We start from the raw sequence: 20,321 nt of genomic DNA on the forward strand, positions 1-20,321 counted from the left end.
CCTTCAGTACAGAATTTAGACCAGATGACAAGTATGACTACACTTTAAACTACTCATACCTCATAAGCAAGCAGTCTCATGATGCTGTGATAAAAGACAGCTACCTGCCCTAAGGATAGGAGTTAGCTATGCATAGAGTCAGAAAGGAGGGCATGCAGAAGAAGAAATCAACACAAAGAAAGACACAAAGAGAGGAATCAGTATAGGAAAGTAGTGAGAAAAATAAAGAATAGGGATTATTAGGAAATAATCAATCAGATCAAGGAATTACACTTACTCGTCTTTACAAGTCATTACTCTAACATGCTAGATCTCTAACAACTATTTCAGTAGTCCTTAGATTCAACCCTTAGTAACTGTTGGCTAGCAATGATAAATTCTATTAGGTAAAGTGACACAGTTATATGATGGAGAACTTTTGAAGCCACCCAAAATTATCTATATTTAATTCAGCACACAGTAAGAAGCCAGACCTTCCTTGAAAGGAAAATAGTACTTCTGCGCAGGTCAAAGTGGGGATATGTAAGACAGATTTGAAGGAAACAGAAACAGTTATTCTTTTCTCTTATTCTAAGAGAAAAGAATAACTAGCAGGCCATGGAAAAAAAAACATTAAAAAGGTAGAAACATGCTTTGACTGAAACAATATTTTCTCTCTTAAGTGTATGCTGCTGCTGCTGCTAAGTCGTTTCAGTCGTGTCCGACTCTGTGCTATCCCATAGACGGCAGGCCACCAGGCTCCCCCGTCCCTGGGATTCTCCAGGCAAGAATACTGGAGTGGGTTGCCATTTCCTTCTCCAATGCAAGAAAGTGAAAAGTGAAAGTGAAGTCCCTCAGTCGTGTCTGGCTCTTAGCGACCCCATGGATTGCAGCCTACCAGGCTCCTCCGTCCATGGGATTCTCCAGGCAAGAGTACTGGAGTGGGGTGCCATTGCCTCCTCTGTCTTAAGTGTATACACACACATTTTCAAACCCTGAGATTTGCATTTCTCTGATAATGAGTGATGTTGAGCATCTTTTCATGTGTTTGTTAGCCATCTGTATGTCTTCCTTGGAGAAATGTCTGTTGAGTTCTTTGGCCCATTTTTTGATTGGGTCATTTATTTTTCTGGAGTTGAGCTGGAGGAGTTGCTTGTATATTTTTGAGATTAATCCTTTGTCTGTTGCTTCGTTTGCTATTATTTTCTTCCAATCTGAGGGCTGTCTTTTCACCTTGCTTATAGTTTCCTTTGTTGTGCAAAAGCTTTTAAGTTTCATTAGGTCCCATTTGTTTATTTTTGCTTTTATTTCTAAAATTCTGGGATGTGGGTCATAGAGGATCCTGCTGTGATTTATGTCGGAGAGTGTTTTGCCTATGTTCTCCTCTAGGAGTTTTATAGTTTCTGGTCTTACATTTAGATCTTTAATCCATTTTGAGTTTATTTTTGTGTATGGTGTTAGAAAGTGTTCTAGTTTCATTCTTTTACAGGTGGTTGACCAGTTTTCCCAGCACCACTTGTTAAAGAGGTTATCTTTTTTCCATTGTATATCCTTGCCTCCTTTGTCGAAGATAAGGTGACCATAGGTTCGTGGATTTATCTCTGGGCTTTCTATTCTGTTCCATTGATCTATATTTCTGTCTTTGTGCCAGTACCATACTGTCTTGATGACTGTGGCTTTGTAGTAGAGTCTGAAGTCAGGCAGATTGATTCCTCCAGTTCCATTCTTCTTTCTCAGGATTACTTTGGCTATTCGAGGTTTTTTGTATTTTATACAGAGCGAAGTAAGCCAGAAAGATAAAGACCATTACAGTATACTAACACATATATATGGACTTTAGAAAGATGGTAACGATAACCCTATATGCAGAACAGAAAAAGAGACTCAGATGTATAGAACAGACTTGTGGACTCTGGGAGAAGGCGAGGGTGGGATGTTTCAAGAGAACAGCATTGAAACATGTATATTATCTAGGGTGAAACAGATCACCAGCCCAGGTTGGGTGCATGAGACAAGTGCTCGGGCCTGGTGCACTGGGAAGACCCAGAGGGTCGGGTGGAGAGGGAGGTGGGAGGGGGGACCGGGATGGGGAATACATGTAAATCCATGGCTAATTCATTTCAATGTATGACAAAAACTACTGTAATGATGTAAAGTAATTAGCCTCCAACTAATAAAAATAAATGGAAAAAAACAACAACAACAAAAAAAAAAACCCTGAGAAATGGGAACAATGGTAGTGCTGTTAACAAAACAAACAAACAAAAATGAATATTGTAGTTTAAAAAACTGACCAGTGTACAGCAGCATTTCTCAACTTGGGCACTACTCACATATTGGGCTGAATAATCCTTTGCTGTGGGGCTGCCCTGCACATTGTAGGAGGTGTAGCAGCATCCCTGGCCTCTACCCACTAGATGCCGGTACTATCCACATTTCTCCAGTTGTGACAACTGAAAATGCTTCCTGACTGACAAATGTCCGGGATGAGGGGGTGGGAGGCAAAACTAACCCCATATAAGAACCACTGATTTACAAAAAAAATGCGAACATGTTAAGTATATGAAAAAGAAATAACATCTAAAAAAAGATGCCCTGATAGAGATGTAAATTCATAATTAGATATCAAGTTTACAGAAAGACCAAATAGATGCTAAATCAACTATTACGGCATTAATATTAACTTTCATAATCCCTATTGTTCTGGGAGATAACAAAGTATTGACATTGAAATAACAGGTTATCTAGGATAATTTAAAATAATTCTATTCTCTTCACTTTTATGTATATTTTAAAACTTCTAAAATAGTTTTAAAAACATAACCATCATTCACACTAGTAACTAACATCAGGAGAATGAATCACTAAGGAAACGAGATCTCGTTTCTCTACAGCTAACAAGATACTGGAAAGGCTTGAACTTGGAGAATTCCAAAGTTACAAAGTTTTTATACTGCTATAAAGAAAAACAGTAAAATAACTAGCCTTAGCTCTGAAGAGTAACTAAAAACTGGCTTCAATTTGGTAAACATGTAGAATACAAAGTGTAGGGCTGGGAGTCAGAGAGAATACAAAGAATATACCTCCTAATGTAGTTTCTACCTCTTAAGATGAAAGATAAGTACACAATGGTAATACAAAGCAACGTACTCTAATATAGGCACTAACATACCATGCCAAAAATTTTTTGGTTTTATTAAGAAGGATCATTCCTAGAAAAAAGACAAGGATAACTGTTTTAACACAATAAATAGTGTCTTTCTACATATGCAACCTTGCTCCATTTCTTATCTCTTCTCTCTCTTTATCTCCTCAATTTTTCTTAGCAGATGCCAAATGGATGAGCTGGGAACCCAACTGTACTTAGTAAGTACCAGGAAAAAACCTATGGTTTGCAACCCTAGCTGTATATTAGAATCACCCACAGAACTAAAAAAAAATACTGATGCCCAGAGTTCATTCCTAAATAGTTCAATTAGAATCTGAGTGAGATTTGAACATAAGAATTTTTATAAAGCTCCTCAGGTTAATTCTAACATACACTCAAGACAGAGAACCATGAGCACAAAGAATGGATATAAGTATGTTATTAGAAGCAATAAAACAGTCTGAAGATGACAATTGGTTTTCAGCTGAAATCAACATCTTAAGTTATATCATTCCCAACCTACCAAAAATTATGAGAAATCATTTTGATTTTTAATATTTTATAATTAAAAAACTAAAATAAAACCTCCAGGATTCCTATACCCACAGCTTTTTGTTTTGAAATTGATATTATAATGTATAATAATTTCATCTCATGACATTAGAAAGACATCAGGACAAATATATGATATCACTTACATGTGGAATCTAAAATAATGATATAGATGAACTTATTTACAAAACAGAAATAGACTCATAGACATAGAAAACAAGTGTATGGTCACCAAAGGGGAAAGGGAGTAGGGAGGGATAATTTTGGAATTAACAGACACACACTACTATATGTAAAATGAATAAACAATGAGGACCTACTGTATAGCACAGGGAACTATACTCTCTATCTTTAAATATCCTATAATGCCAAAGAATCTGAAAAAGAATATATATACGTATGTGACTGAATCACTTTACTGCACACCTAAAACATTATAAATCAACTATACTTCAATTTAAAAAAAGACATACAGGTTCACATCATTATTGGTACATTTCAGATAATTTAGTATTATGAAAAACTAAACTGTAATGTGTTAGAAGAGACAGAGTTTAGCTCTCTCAACACTAACTTTATACACTATACATGAGTACTGTGTTACTTGAGTTAGTATGGTTATAAATATGTAATTCCAAAATAAGTTTAATATAACATTTCATCATTTACTAATAAATTCTGTATTATGAAAGTACTACAAGTCTTAATTTCATTTCCACTTACTATCATATGACTCTGGGCAAATTCCTTAAATCCTCCAATGCCACCAGTGCCATTGCTCAGTTTCTTTTCATCTGCAAAATGGAAATAATCCATCTGCTTCTATAAAGTTTTCAGGGGTATCAAATGAAAAAATGTTTACAAAAAGTGCTCCGAAAATTATAATGTGCCATGAGATGGCTAAAAAAAAAAATCAGCAGTGAAACTTACTCTGCATCTACTATTATATCTAAATATTAGTCTAACACAACCTTGTCAACAAAATTATGGTACGCTAAAGATGGCCACAAGTTATTATCAATACTCCTTCAAAAGTTTATTATCTGGTGGAGGGAGGACTCTAACTGCTCTAATGAATAGAGAATGTTGGAAGTAATGCTGTGCCAATTTCTGGGTCCAGGCTTTAAAAGAAGCTTCCACTTCCTTCAAACACTTGCTCTTGGAACTCAGCCTCTATGCTGTGCTATGTCCAAGACACATGAAGAGGCTACACTGCAGGCACTCTAGTCGACATCTCAGCTGAACTCTCAGCCAACATCAACTGCCATTCATGGGAATGAGCCATCCTGGATGTTCTGCCCAGTTGAGTTTTCAGAGGACTCCAATCCTAGCTGGATACTGGACTACAAATACAAGAAACCATTGGGAAGCAACCAGCTGAATCCAGTTGGCCCAAGAAACATGAGATAATAAACTGTAGCTTTAAGCTACTTTGTTTTAGAGTGAAGGGTTATATAGCAATAGGCAACTGGGACAGTAACCAAGATTAAAACAAAAAAGACTCAGTAATGTTTAACTTACTAGCACCTCATATTTAATGAACACTTTTTCCCTTTCATCTCTACAAAAATAAGTGTATTTTCATGTTCATAATAAAATATAATGTTCATAATAAAATATAATGCCAGACATTTTATGGAAAAAAATCTGATGTACTGACTCTTCTACTTTACAAAAGCCATCCTGGTTTTTTCCTATTATGTTCATACTAATAAAAGACCATAACAACTGACAAAGTTCAAGTAAATATATTAAAAAATTAAATTCTAGAAAGACATCCTTAAAGTATTTTTGTTTTTCTCACGCATTGTCTTCTCAAAAACTACAATGCATACCTATGTGCAATTAGTATGTATTTATGTCATTAGTGACAGGTTGTGTCCTTACTATCTAATTTAAAAGATGTACCTAATGTGTCACAAGAAATGGAATACGTATTTCAACGTTAGAAACATAGCACAACCTACCAAAAACCTCTCAGACAGATTAGACCAGTATTCTGGAATCATGAGAAATGATCTAAATTCATCGTGAAAGACATTCAACAATGAATCTTAAACAGAATCTGTTGAAATGCAAAATCTGCTTACATAGCAAAGCCACAGAAAAAGCCTACAAGAGGAACACTTCCCTAACAAAGACCACTGGGCATTTATCATGGCTGCAGTAGAAAGTATACAAAAATTAGGATGCTTGCAGATTTAGAGAGAGTAAAATCTTTATTTCAGCATCCCCTATAGATTAAACCCTCAGGGCTCTGAAGTATGAAATTCCTTAGATTCTGCAACACCTCTGTCTTCAGGTAAATATTTTGTTAGTGATTAAGGGCCTTGTTTCAAGGTCACAAAATGAACTGGAGAGAAGAAATAAACCGAGAAGTGTGACCTGAAGCTTTATGTATAAACTCAGGGTTCTAATAATTTCCAAGGTGGAGTGGAGGTGAAATTAACTTATCCCACAACTCCAGGAGGGCACATTTTAGGAAAGAAAAGCTTTTATTTGGGGAAGTCACAGTTTTAAATCTGATGCGTTCATAGCTTCTTTAAACGCATATTTGAACTTCACTAAAAGCAAGTCTGACTGGATCAGAAGACGGACTGAAAAACACTCTGAGAGGTTGTATTAAGACCTGGGGATACAGCTCGACAGCAAGTAAATCCGAGAACGGAGGCAAGAGGAAGGAGGTCAAAGTCGGTCTGACTGTCCAAGATGATGGAAGAATGGTCAAGGCCACCTTCTGAACCCGGAAAACCTGAGCCCACGCGGAACTCGCTGGGCAACTCTAGGTGGGCAGCAGTAAAGACTCGAGGTTGGGCCCTTCCTCCAAAAGCCGATTGTCCCACCCCTCTCCGAGGACAGAGCTTGTCTCCCCAGTGATCAGCAGCTGGTGTAAGGTAAGGGGTTTCGCTGCGGTCGGATTCCCAAGGATCAAAGGCCAGGACCCAACCCCGCACTCACCTTGGAACCCGGCGCACTTCACCAACGCCGGCCTCCTCGCCAAAGGCCCATCTCCCACCAACTCGAGGAAGAATCGCTATCCGGACGGAAGCCAGCCCAGCTCATCCCCGATTCCCAATTTGCACTGCGTTGCGACGCGTCGCGTATCTGACGTCACGTTGCGCGCGCGCGCCCTTGACTATTTGCTCCACCCCAGTTCCATCTTTGCTTGTGGAAGCTTCGCCTCAGGGCTGAAGAGGGCTGAGAACTGTTTGGCCGGACGGTCTGAGTAGTGCTCAGGCTACGCTTAGTTGGAGCGAGCTTGTCCGCCAGTCCCCCGCGCCCTGCATTTCTCAGACTTAGTTCTGTCACCGTGGTGTTAACTCTCATCCTGGGCCTTGCAGCGGAGGAGGCAGGGCTGCCCTTAACGCTATGCTTAGTTCTCTCCAAATTGGAGGTTTAAGGCTGACTAGAAAGGGGATGTGAATGTCAAATTTTGACCAAAAGTTTAAAATTCTCCGAAGCCATGCCTCTGGTAAGAGAAGAATGGATACGGTTCTAAAGCATATTATATATGCGCATACACAGTTAAAAGCCCAGTCTTACAAAAACAAAACGAGCGATCCGAACTTTGTCGTGAGGTGATTCTTTATAGGTAATTGAATGCTCCGGTTATATGTCAAATAAAGTAGCTTGGATGGAGTGATAGGCTATGGTCACTTAAGTCCTCAGGGACAATCCAGGTGTCTCATGGATGGAAAAGCTGGAAGGTGAGGTCTATCTACTAAGTGCGTTAAGTAAAGTGAAGTCGCTCAGTCGTGTCCGACTCTTTGCGACCCCATGGACTGTAGCCCACCAGGCTTCTCCGTCCATGGGATTTTCCAGGCAAGAATACTGGAATGGGTTGCTATTTTCTTCTCCAAGGGATCTTCCCAACCCAGAAGTCGAACCCAGGTCTCCCGCATTGCGGGCAGACGCTTTAAGCCTCTGAGCCACCAAGGGTGTGCCAAATAGGTGTTCAATAAATTCGTGATGAATAAATGAAAGCAACTAGTCCAATAGTGTTTCACACATAGTAGTCTTTCCATTGGGCTTCCCAGGTGGCTCAGTGGTAAATAATCTGCTTGTTTATGCAGAAGATCTGAGTTTGGTGCCTTGGTCAGGAAGATCCCCTGCAGGATCCACCTAAAGTTATTTTTGCTGCTCTGATGTAGTCGTCCCAATCCTGACCCCACCCTCCCAGTAGGTAGAATTCCCCAACTTCCCTAAAACATCAGTCAAGTTTGCTAAAACGCGAGTCATTTGCTTGAGTTCCCACATGTGGGTCAACAGGAGTGGGAGAGAAACAATGTACAAGATGACAAGATGATTCCAAAGCTGAACTGAGTTGGTGAAAGCGGAAAGAAATAAGAACATTCCTGGGAAACTCCGAGAAATCTGGGGACAGGCTCTGGACTTTTTATTTATTTATTTATTTTTTCCTGGTCCAGAACCCACGTTGTTTACTTTTTTTTTTTGCTCTGGACCTTTAAAACTTAGTGGAACAAGAGTTCATAAGGAGCAGGGTTACCTAGATGAAACTATGTTTACTAAATGGAATTATAATCCCTAACTCCTGTTCAAATGTGTACTGTAACAAACCAGACAGCAGTATCTATGGTGCCCAGGATCTAAGCAATTGTCACTAGCTGTTTAGAAGACATAGCCTGTATTTAACCATAGCTTTGATTCCCAGGCCATCTAGCAAAAGCAGTCCGAAACGTACTGAACCTGGCTAATCCTCCATCTATTCAAGAGGTATCTACTGAATATAGGTACTATGCCACGGGTTATTTTATTTTATTTATAGTGTTTCTTTTTTAAATTTATTTTTGTTTCTCTGTTTTTGGCTGTGCTGGGTTTTCTTTGCTGTGGGAGTTTTTCTCTCCTTTCAATGTGCAGGCTTCTCGTTGCAGTGGCTTCTCTTGTTGCCAAGCACAAGCTCTAGTGCATGCAGTTTTCAGTAGCTGCAGCACGTGGGCTCACTAGTTTTGGTGCCCAGATTCTAGAGCACAAGCAATAGTTGTGCACAGGCCCAGTTGCTCTGCGGCATGTGGGATCTTCCCAGATCAGAGGTTGAACCTGTGTCTCCTGTATTGACAGGTAGATTTCCTTACCACTGAACCTCCAGAGAAGCCCTAGGGATTGTTTTAGACTTACGTTATAAAGTCCCTCTTCAACACAGAGCTGACTTACATTCAGGTAGGTGAGACATATGATAAGCAAATACATATACAATTGACCCTTGAAAACATAAGGTTGAACTGCCCAGGTCCACTTAAATGTGAATTTTTTTTTCAGTAATACTACAGTAGTACACAATCTGAGGTTGATCAAATCTGCAGTTATGGAAGTGAACTAGGTCCAGAGGAATGGGATTCAGGTGCTCGACCGTAAGTTATACTTAGTTCTTCAATTCTGCAGAGGCTTGGTGCTCTTGGTCCATATGTTGTTCAAAGGTCAAATGTATACTGTGTTAGGTGTTGTTAAGTGCTAAAATGAAAAATGAATTGGGTAAAGGGCCAGCAAAGACAGTGGTATTTTTGATGAGATAGTCAGGGAAAAGCTCTCTGACAAAGTGATATTTCCATAGAGCATTTAGTGAAAAGAGGGAGCATGCAATGGATACTTTGGGGTAAAGCATCCAGGCAATGGGAGCAGTACCAGTGAAGGCGGTGAGGCAGGAAAAGGTGAGCATGCAGGAGGGACAGCAAGGAGGACAGTGTGGCTGGAATAGAGTGAGTGAGTTGGATCCTGACAGGAGATGATCTCAGAGGGGTGGGGAGAGAATAGAGCATGGTTTATATGGGCCTTGTAGGTCAATAAACCATGCTTATCCCAAAATAACATAAGAAGTGAACCACAAGTTAATATTTTATGAGAAAATGTAGATTTCATATGTATGATAAAATGTACATTATGCACAGATGTTCATCCCAATTGTCTTTTAGTCAAAGCGTGCATGTCCTGTGATTTTTTTAAATTAATATTATTCTTTTCTATTCATAGTATTTATTTTCTAAAATCATAATGATCATCATCTTAGAGGTGTTGCATGGCTCATCAGACATTTTGTCTCTAGGGGATGCGTCACCAGAAAAGTGGTGGCAAGTCTTAACTATTCTCCTAGATATCAACTTCAAAGGTCATATTTTTACTGCTGTTGCACTTCACTAAGACTCTACCAGATTGTTTCATCTCTGAAGTTGTAAAAAATTTACTATGTCACCATTTAGGGTGATTCAAATTCTGTTTTTTTATGTGAGGTTATGCTTTATGTGAAGTTATGCTTTAATTGGCCTAAACTTAATAAAGTTTTAGAGATACATCCTGATTCTATAATTTTGGGATTTATTGAGCAACTATACATCCTTTTTTTAACCCCTTCATGATTTTATAGACAAGTTTTCTCTCCTTTCAGGCTTTGTTTTTCTATCTAAACAGAAAAGTTTTAACCTGGTTATTATGTTCTTCAGTGTTTCTCCATTGAAATGTTGTCTTCTGTATCTTTCTGCTTCCATTAGATTTTCCTTGCAGATAGAATACTCAGAATACAATATTGCAAATGGTGACACACATGGTTTTATCTTAACAAGATAGAGTTTTCAGTTTGTTGACCCTATCAAAAAATTTTCACCTACTTGACTGAGGTCAACAAAGAGTTAATAAAACTTCTTAAGAATTGTCTCTGCCATTTTTGTCATGTTAATACTTACTGGCAGAAAGAGAATCCCATCCAATAACCACAGAAATGGTTGAGCTATCAGTGTACTTAGTTGAGATCATAGAATCAACCCACATGCTTAAGTCTTTTCTACATATTTACCAAAAAAATAATGTATTAAGCTTTAGCTATAGTGACATTTTAAGGAAACACTTAATTTAAAGAAGGTACTTTTTAAGCCAAAATTCCAAAAAGTCTTTCTGGAATTTATTCACATTTATACAACTCAACTATCTAAAGACCTGAAACTACCACAACATTGTTAATTGTCTATACCACAATACAAAATTAAAAGTTTAAAGTTTGTGAAAAAATAATAATGTAATGTTGTCTATGGGAATAAGGGTGAGATTTTTGAAAAGGTATTTACTTTTTACAGATTATAGGTAAATATAATTAAATAATTCATGCCCAGTGGTTTTCAAACTTCAGTATTGTCAAGCAATATATGGCTTGAATAAAAACAACAACAGTGCAGACCCAAAACAAAAATTTACAGACTCAGGGTTAGCCAAATGCTTGGGGTCCCCCACCTGCTAGCCAGCCCATGGAGAGTTGTGCCTGGGCCTGGGAAAAGTACCAGAAGAGGAATCCCTACTCCCTACCTCCTCACATACTTTTGGAGGCGTGGGGAGGGAGCAGGGATCACCCAGCCAGTTTGGAAAACTGAGCTTTTCTAATGCAGCTACAATTTTATTGGCTTAAAAAACAAGATTTTTGAGACTAGTAGCCTGTGGAATTTTCCTTATCAATTCTAGTTTCTGTCTGAGGCCTCACAGCACACCCTTCTGAGCTAGCTTGTTGCTAGGCTGCAGAAAGAGAATGAGAGCACCCAGGTTATCCAGCAGGCTACATAAGCAACAACTTCTCATTTACACTGAGTAGATAAGGAAACAACAACAAATTTCCATTTTAAAATATCTATGGCAGGGACTTCCCTGGCAGTCCACTAGTTAAGACTTGACACTTCCACTGAAGACGGCACGGGTTCAATCCCTGGTCAGGGAACTAAGATCCCACATGCCATGCGGTTCGGCTGAAACATTAAAATCTATGTATATCTAGTGGAGAATCCCATGGACAGAGGATCCTGGCAGACCACTGTCCATGGGGTTGCAAGAGTTGGACACAACTTAGCAACTAAACCACTACCACCACTATATCTAGTGATGCTGATGCTGGGGGTCGTGAACTCCACTTTTGTTGTTGTTCAGTCACTAAGTCGTGTCCACCTGTTTGTGATGCCATGGACTGTAGCATGCCAGGCTTCCCTGTGCTTCACTATCTCCTGGAGTTTGCTCAAATTCATGTCCACTGAGTTGATGATGCTTTCAAACCATCTCATCCTCTGCCATTCCGTTCTCCTCTTGCCTTCAGTCTTTCCCAGCATCAGGGTCTACCTCAAGAAATGAGAAAACAGTCTCTTCAATCTGAATTTATTTTTGAAATAGCTGTCTGTGAGAAATCTTATGGAAGGTTTTTGAAATGTTAACTAGAGAATGATATTCTTTATACATTATTCTCTGCAATATTTTAGACTTGTAAATCCATCAGTATGTCATTCTATAATCTGCAGAAGTACAATGCCCAAGTCATTTTTAATGATCCTATTTGTGGCAGAGATGTGTAAAAACAGCATGCCATTCTGGTTGATCTTTCTTCCATGTCAGTTATTCTGTTAGAGTTTAATCACAGAGGTATGAATATATAGATATGCAAAAAGAATCAGAACATTCATCCTCTCAGTGGGTCTTATTGGGCTGTGAACGGCATAAATATCTCAATGATTAGGCAGTACCTCTATGGAAAGATGAGCATATTTCAGAATGTTATAGAGTAAGTGAGTGTCTCTGCCTGTTTTTGTATAGTATGGGGAAGGCATGCTTTGTATAGTATATTCATAGGTAAAAATGGGATGACTGTATGAGCCTATTCAAAAATCTGTTTCTAGGAGTGTGATGATTTGGAATAAGGTAAAAATGCGTGAGTAGATTTTTTTTTCCTACTGCTTCATGACTGGACTGTTTGGAAAAGATCAAAAGATTTATGTTTTTTATCCTGTTTAGGATAAACATGCAAAATGTCACTGCTGCTGCTGCTGCTGCTAAGTCGCTTCAGTCGTGTCCAACTCTGTGAGACCCCATAGGCGGCAGCCCACCAGGCTCCACTGTCCCTGGGATTCTCCAGACAAGAACTGGAGTGGGTTGCCATTGCCTTCTCTGGCAAAATGTCATTACCAGATTATAAAGATGATTCCCACTGTTCCAACTTATGTTTCAACATGGATAAACATAAGGAATCTGGATATTTGAAAAATGGATAAACACATGGATACAGATATTTGAAAAAAAATCCCATATTTATGTTAAACAAGGGTTTAACTAATGCTTGGCATATAACTGGTCCTCAATGAATATACTACCTGACTGTAGAGGTAGCTAGCACCTAGGAGGAAAAATTAAGAAGTGGCTTAATACCCTTCACGGAGAAGGCAATGGCAGCCCACTCCAGTGCTCTTGCCTGGAGAATCCCAGGGACGGGGGAGCCTGGTGGGCTGCAGTCCATGGGGTTGCTAAGAGTTGGACACGACTGAGTGACTTCACTTTCACTTTTCACTTTCAAGCATTGGAGAAGGAAATGGCGACCCACTCCAGTGCTCTTGCCTGGAGAATCCCAGGGAAGGGGGAGCCTGGTGGGCTGCAGTCCATGGGGTTGCTAAGAGTTGGACACGACTGAGTGACTTCACTTTCACTTTTCACTTTCAAGCATTGGAGAAGGAAATGGCGACCCACTCCAGTGTTCTTGCCTGGAGAATCCCAGGGACGGGGGAGCCTGGTGGGCTCCCGTCTATGGGGTTGCACAGAATCGGACACAACTGAAGTGACTTAGCAGCAGCAAAAGTAATACCCTTCAATAAACTCCATCAGCAACACCCCACCTCATTATTTAATGGGATCAGTTAACATTTTTATCAATATTTTGGCAAAGTGCCATGTAAAAGGAACTTTAGGCCTGCTCTTCCAACAGGACTGAATTCCAGTTCCCCTGCCCACCCCCCAATACACAAACTGTGTGCATCCTTTCAGTGGGTCATATTAGGCTGTGGAACTGCCAGTGGTTCTCTACTCACCAACGTGTATTGCCTTTGAAATGACGTTGCTTTCTTTCCACTATTTGTTTCTCACAATTAAAATAATAAGACAGATAAGTTTTGTTGTTGTTGTTGCTGTCTTGCTCTTTTGCTGTGCCAGGTGGCATATAGGACCTTACTTCCCCAACTAAATCAGACCCATGCCCCCTCCTTTGGGAGTGCAGAGTCTTAACCACTGGACCACCAGGGAAGTCCCCCAGACAAGGTCATTCTTAATCCCTCCTCTGACTTATCATGGCAACTGGAATGTTACCATTATTCATTACTTCATATGAAAATGTAGCATTTCTGAGAAAACCTTCCTTCTTAGCATTAAACTAGTTTCACAAGTCAAGAAGCCTTCTACTAGAGAGAATTAAACAGAGAACAAATAGATTTGTATAGGATTTTGAAAGTGAAGATAAGATGGGAGTAATGTGAGAACCAAGGTTTCATAGAAGGCTTTGGGTAGCCTAGAGACAGCACAGAGAAATTTGAATATATTTTGTTATTCAGTTGCTCAGTCATATCCAACTCTTTGTGACTCCATGGACTGTAGCATACCATAATTCCCTGTCCTTCACTGTCTCCTGGAGTTTGCTCAGGCTCATATCCATTGAGTCAGTGATGCCATCCAACAATCTCATCGTCTGTTGCCCCCTTCTCCTATTTTCAGTCTTTCCCAGAATCAGGCAGAGTCTTTTCTAGTGAGTCAACTCTTCACATCAGGTACCCAAAGTGTTGGACCTTCAGCTTCAGCATCAGTTCTTCCAATGAATATTCAGAATTGATTTCCTTTAGGATTGACTGGTTTGATCTTGCTGTCCAAGGGACTCTCAAGAGTCTTCTCCAGCACCACAGTTTGAAAATATCAATTCTTTGGTGCTAAGCCTTTACGGTCCATCTCACACATCCATACAGGACTGCTGGAAAAACTTTGACTAGATGGACCTTTGTCTGCAAAGAAATGTCACTGCTTTTTAATACGCTGTCTAGGTTTGTCAAAGCTTTTCTTCCAAGGAGCAAGCATCTTTCGATTTCATGGCTGCAGTCACTGTGCACAGCTATTTTGGAGCTGTTTCCATTTTTTCCTCATCTGTTTGCCATGAAATATGATCTCCTCCCTAACAAAGGAGAATACTTGAGTGCACAAGGGAAAGTACATGTGCTCAAGTTCCCTAATTTTTTTGTTTGTAAACTATTTATTTAGTTTATTATACTTAGCAGGTTCACAGCAGGTTCACATCTAACCAGTTACTGTTACTGGTATGTGCAGTAACATACCAGGTATTCCTGGGTTAATACAGGCGCCAGTGGGTTACGCAGCACTGAGCACTAAGTCCAAGGACAGAGCACCAAGGTTCAGAGTCAGACCAGGCCAGAGACCCTGAGCCAAGGGTGGGCTAATGTCCAGACACTGACAGCTGCTTTCTTATCCCATCTGGGCATACTGAAAGGCAAGTCTTCAACACTACATCATTTCATTGATGTCAGGGAAACATATTAAAGAAATGGAACCCATGTCGTCATGCATCTCAGCTGTTGTTGCTTTGTAAGTCACATAATAGCATAACTGCAAAATTTCTATAATATTCCTGTAACAGTGGGCCACAGAGTGGTAAAACTTCTGTTTCTCCCTCAGTGCTTCCTTGCCTGTTTTTACTCCTACCATAATTCGCATTCTCTAGCCATATTCCCTAATGTTCAAAGTCTCACATATACAACAGAGTTTTCTCAGCTGACAACAGCTATTTCCAAAGCAGCATCTTGTGCAGAAAAATTTATAGTATTAAGAAAGTATCTCTGCTTAGCTTTCCTCTGTTAAAAGAGTCATCCATCGCTGGCTAATGTCTGATTCAAAGCATAATTTAGCAGGCAGATTGGGGAAGTGGAAACGGGCTAAAAATAGGAAACAAACTCCAAAAAGCTATAGTCTTTGGGGGCCAGGTAACAATCAAGCTCACTTGATTATAAAATTGTTGCTTACACATTATTAGAAGCATATTAGAGTCCACAGCTGATAACCTGCAAACTGCTGGGTAAAACTCCTTGTCTTAGGATGAGAGGGTCAGAGTCTAGCTCAAACCTCTAATCGCTACAAAAATGCTGAGTTGGAAGGGGAGTCACACCACCTATAGTATTTCAAAGGCAAGAAAGGCCTGTTAGAATGTGGAAGGTACACACACAATAGTACACATTTAGTTTTAAAGGGTACCTTGAATTCCATTTATAACTTCTCTGAATTTATGTGTCAGGAACAGACTTAAGGACATTTTACTGGGATTTAGCTTTTTGGCAAAATAGAAACCTTGTTTATAGCTATGGTTCTATAAAAATGTTTTAAAGGAGTTATTATTTCTAATTAAAATAATATTTTTCACAAATGATACATATCAATAACAAGGTAAACATCTTCATATCTAATATAATAGCAGATCCCATTTTCTAGCATCTTATTTAAATATAGCAAAAGAGTAGAGCTTACAAACAGTGGTGGGTTCTCTCACAGGGAATCAGGAAAATGTTAAAATAAGGCATAGCCTGTTTTTGCCACAGATCTGTGTCAGGCAGTATTGTTCTTTCTGGAAGGCACACGCCAGCAATCTTATTACCTAAATGTTTAAAATGTGATTCTGAAGATAAGTGGAAACATTAATGCACTACCTGACTGAAGCTAAAGATATATTTTTAATTAATTAATTAATTATTGGCTGTGCTGGGTCTTGGTTGCTGCAACCAGGCTTTCTTTAGTTGCGGCGAGCAGGGGTTACTCTCTAGCTCTAGTGTACGGACTTCTCATTGTGGTGGCTACTCTTGTTGCAGAGAACAGGCTCTCGGTGCGTAGGCTTCAGAAGTTGTGGAGCACGAGCTCAGTAGTTGCGGCTTGTGGGTTCGAGAGCGTGGGCTCAGTAGCTGGGCTGCACAGGATTAGTTGCCACTCGGCATGTGAAATCCAGGTCAAGCCATTGTCTCCTGCATTGGCAGCACTGAAACACAAGGGACATCTTGAAGGTAAAGATATTTTGAAGTTCATTCCAACTCAAGGATTTATTATTATTCTACTACCTGCAGAGAGCGGTCTCGTCCTTCAGAGTGTTATGTATCACCACTCACCCCACATTTAGTCCTAGGCTACGTGTGTTCTACATCCCATCCCCTCATGCCTCCTCAGGAACCCTGCTTTGTGAATTACCATCCCCCCCTTTTGCCCTTGTAACTTCTGTCTCTCTCTCTTATTGCCTTTCCTTTCTGAACACGAACATGTTCTTGTATCTCAAAAACACATGTCCCCCAAACTTTTTCCATCCCATATCCTCCTTTACCATCACTCTCTTACCCTCCTTCCTTTTCCATACAAGATTCCTTCACATTTTTAATAGTATGCTTAAGTTCAGGGTCTCTCTTTCTTCACCTCTCTCTCAGGAGTAACTCTTCTTGCTAAAGGTCACCAGGGATTTCCTAAATGCAAGATCCAGTGGAGACATGTTAGTCCTTTCCTCCCTTGACTTGTCTCTAGCATCCATTATAACTCTGACCTCTCTTGATTTCTGTGGCTTTATGGTCTCTTGGTACTTTTCCAGCTTCATGGGTAGCTCTTTCTCAGTCACCTTCAAAGATACCACTTTCTCCGTCCACCCCTCTAAGATGGTGATGTCTCCTATGGTCCACCCTCAGCCCTCTCCCCATCTCACTGTTACTCTCTGCAGGGAATTTCATTCATTCATTTCATAACTTCAACTACTACTTGGCTCTAAGTTATTCAGCCTAGTTCTCCTTACAGGTCTCTGGATACAAAAATACATAAACAGCTCACTAGTCAACTATGCTAGTATGTTTCCCCACTGTGACATTTAATTTTATTTGTTAACTAGATTATGGATATTTTTGTAGATGTGATGAACATTTTTTGAACTACTTTATTGAGGTATGATTGAAATACAAAACAGTACATATGTGGGATTTCCATGGCAGTCCAGTGGTTAAGACTCCATGCTTCCATTGCAGGGGGCATGGGTTGGATCCCTGGTCAGGGAACTAGGATCCCACATGCCACACAACATGGCCAAAAAAACCAAAAAACCCCAAACCCCCAAACAAACAAAAAACAACAAAACAAAACCAGTACATTTTTAATGTATATAATATGATGAATTTGTAGGTAAGTGTATGTCTGTGAAACTATTGCTACAGTCTATAGTGATATAAACATGCCCATTATATCTAAAAGGTTCCTCTTGCCTTCTTTATTATTATTAACTTTTTTCAAGTGTGTGGTAAGAACAATTATAAGGTCTACCCTCTCAGTCCATTTTTAGGTATAAAATACAATATTGTTAACTATAGAGTCTATGCTGTACAATAGATCTCTAGGACTTATTTATCTTACATAACTAAAACTTTGTACCCTTTGGTCAAAGGAGTACATGGTACTCTTGTACCTTCTTGCTTCCTTCCCTACCTACCTACCCCCTGGCAACCAATCTGAGTTTGCCTATTTTAGATTCTTCATATAAGTGATGTCACGATTTGTCCAGATGCGATTAACATTTACACAATCAACTGATTTAAAGTAAAGTAGATTATACTCCGTAATATGGATGGGCCTCATCCTCATCCCATCAGTTGAAGGCCTTAAGTGCAAAAGTCTGAGGATTTGAAAAGAAATTAAAACCACTACAATATTGTAAAATAACTAGCCTCCAATTAAAATAAATTAATTTTTTAAAAAGGAATTCTGCCTCCAAACTTCAGCATAGAAATTCTGCCCAGGTTTTCAGCCTTCAGACTCAAAACTGCTGTATAATTCACCTGAATCACTAACCTGCCAGCTTGTCCTATGAATTTTGGACTTGCTAGCCTCTACAAATGCATGATCTAAATCCCAGAGGAATCGGGTAGAGAGGGAGGTGGGAGGGGGGATCGGGATGGGGAATACTTGTAAATCCATGGCTGATTTATGTCAATGTATGACAAAAACCACTACAATATTGTAAAGTAATTAGCCTCCAACTAATAAAAATAAATGAAAAAAAAATCCTTTCTTCTTTCCCCCTCCTTCCCTCCCTTCCACCTTTCTTTCTTTCTTCCTTCCTTCTTTCCCCCACTCCCTGATTATAGGGATTCCTTGGTGGCTCAGATGATAAAGAATCTGCCTGTAGTACAGGAGAATTGGGTTCAATCCCTGGTTGAGAAGATGCCCTGGAGAAGGGAATGGCTACCCACTACAGTGTTCTTGCCTGGAAAATTCCACGGACAAAGGAGCCCAGCAGGCACGGTCCATGGGGTTGCAAAGAGTTGGATATGACTGACTGACTAACACTCTAACTTTCACCTCATTATAACTGTCACCTCAGTTATAATCCCAGAGCCCCACCTCATATGGTGGCTCAGGGAGTTAAATTATTTAGTACCTAAGAAGTGCTTAGCACAGAATTACTCACCTCAAATATTAGCCATGATTAACTGCTGTTCATTCCAGATGACTTATTAGCCATCTAATTAATTAGAAATGCAATCGGATGTAGGGAGAAAGAGCTTTCTAGATAGAGGAAACATCATATTTGAAGTCCTGAGGTAGGAAGGAGGTGCAGGTTGTTTGGGAGAATTGATAGGATGTGAGAGTGGCTGGAGCAGACAGGGGGCCAGATCATCTGGGGCCTTATAGACCATGTGTTGGATTTAGGATTTTGTTTTCATCCTAAAAGCCATGAAAAACTTCTCAAGGGTTTTAAACAAGGGGATGACATGATCTCATTTGCCACAGTGGGAAAGAATAGTTTGAAGCAGGTGAGAGGAAATATGAAGAGATCAAGTGGGAAAAAAAATGATGATGCTGAGGACACTAACATCCACTGGGTGGATGATGGAGCCATTTATTAAGATAAGGAGTGACTTCCCTGGTAGTCCAGTGGTTAAGGCTCCACACTCCCAATGCAGAGGGCAGAGGTTCAATTCCTGATCAGGAAACTAAAATCCTTTGTGCCTCACAATGAGGCTCCCCCCACCAAAAAAAGCTGGGAAACATTAGAAGAGAATCATGCTTGCATTGGGGAGAAGAGGATCACTTTTGAACATGTGCTATCTTGTAGTAGCACTTAATATAATCTGTAAAAATACTGAATCATTCTACTGTACACTTGAAGTTAATATGGTATTATAGTATTATAAAACAACTATACTTCAAAAAAATAAAAATAAAAAATTTTAATTCAGTCAGCCCTGCCTTCCCCCTCCCCATCAACAAGTATATTTGAAGTGACTAAGAGACCTCCAAACAGAGATAGATAGTTAAAGAAATTGAATATATGTGTCCAAAGCTTACAGATAAAATTTGATTTGATCTCTCTTGAATTTGCAGGGTCAAGGTGAAAAAGAAAATTCTCATTTAAGTTAAAGTTAACAACTTCAGTTAGGGATGGAACCGTGATCACAAAATAAGTCCATTTGGTAAGAGGAGAAAAACTTTCCTGTGACTTTTGATTGAAGCACAAGGGACAATTAGCTTAGAAAGATCAGATTTCAAGCAAACATTTCAGCAAGTGACAACTTAGGCTTTGATGATTGTCAAGTAAACAGCTCATCAACTTAAGGGTTACTTTATTTACTCAAAGAAAGGGGAAAAAAGGACAGAGTTTCCATGTATAGTTTTGAATACTTTTCTGACACAGGTCAGAACTATCAACCAAGACCTACTCATCTTTTTCAAATCGAAAACCCCCACAGGCTTAGATTTTAAGTGGATACTTGAGGTACGTATAGTGCTTTTGGGAGTCTAAAAGGTCACTATTAATCTTGCTGAAACATTGCAAGTT

General features: G+C 39.6%; 1 protein-coding gene across 4 annotated transcripts in view; it reads right to left on the reverse strand.

Annotated features, from left to right (window-relative positions):
* Positions 1-6,770, reverse strand: part of USP8 (ubiquitin specific peptidase 8) — a 48,844-nt gene extending 42,074 nt beyond the window's left edge. For 3 of the 4 annotated variants that reach the window (XM_020895845.2, XM_070469285.1, XM_020895843.2), the window contains exon 1: positions 6,638-6,770. The gene's annotated coding sequence lies outside the window, so the exon portion shown is untranslated. Of the gene's footprint in view, positions 1-4,402; positions 4,474-6,637 lie in introns of all 4 variants that reach the window. The other variant, XM_020895844.2, reaches the window with a different exon arrangement.
* Positions 6,771-20,321: the final 13,551 nt, after the last annotated feature.

Source organism: Odocoileus virginianus, chromosome 6 (assembly GCF_023699985.2).
Source record: "Odocoileus virginianus isolate 20LAN1187 ecotype Illinois chromosome 6, Ovbor_1.2, whole genome shotgun sequence".
NCBI lineage: Eukaryota > Metazoa > Chordata > Mammalia > Artiodactyla > Cervidae > Odocoileus > Odocoileus virginianus.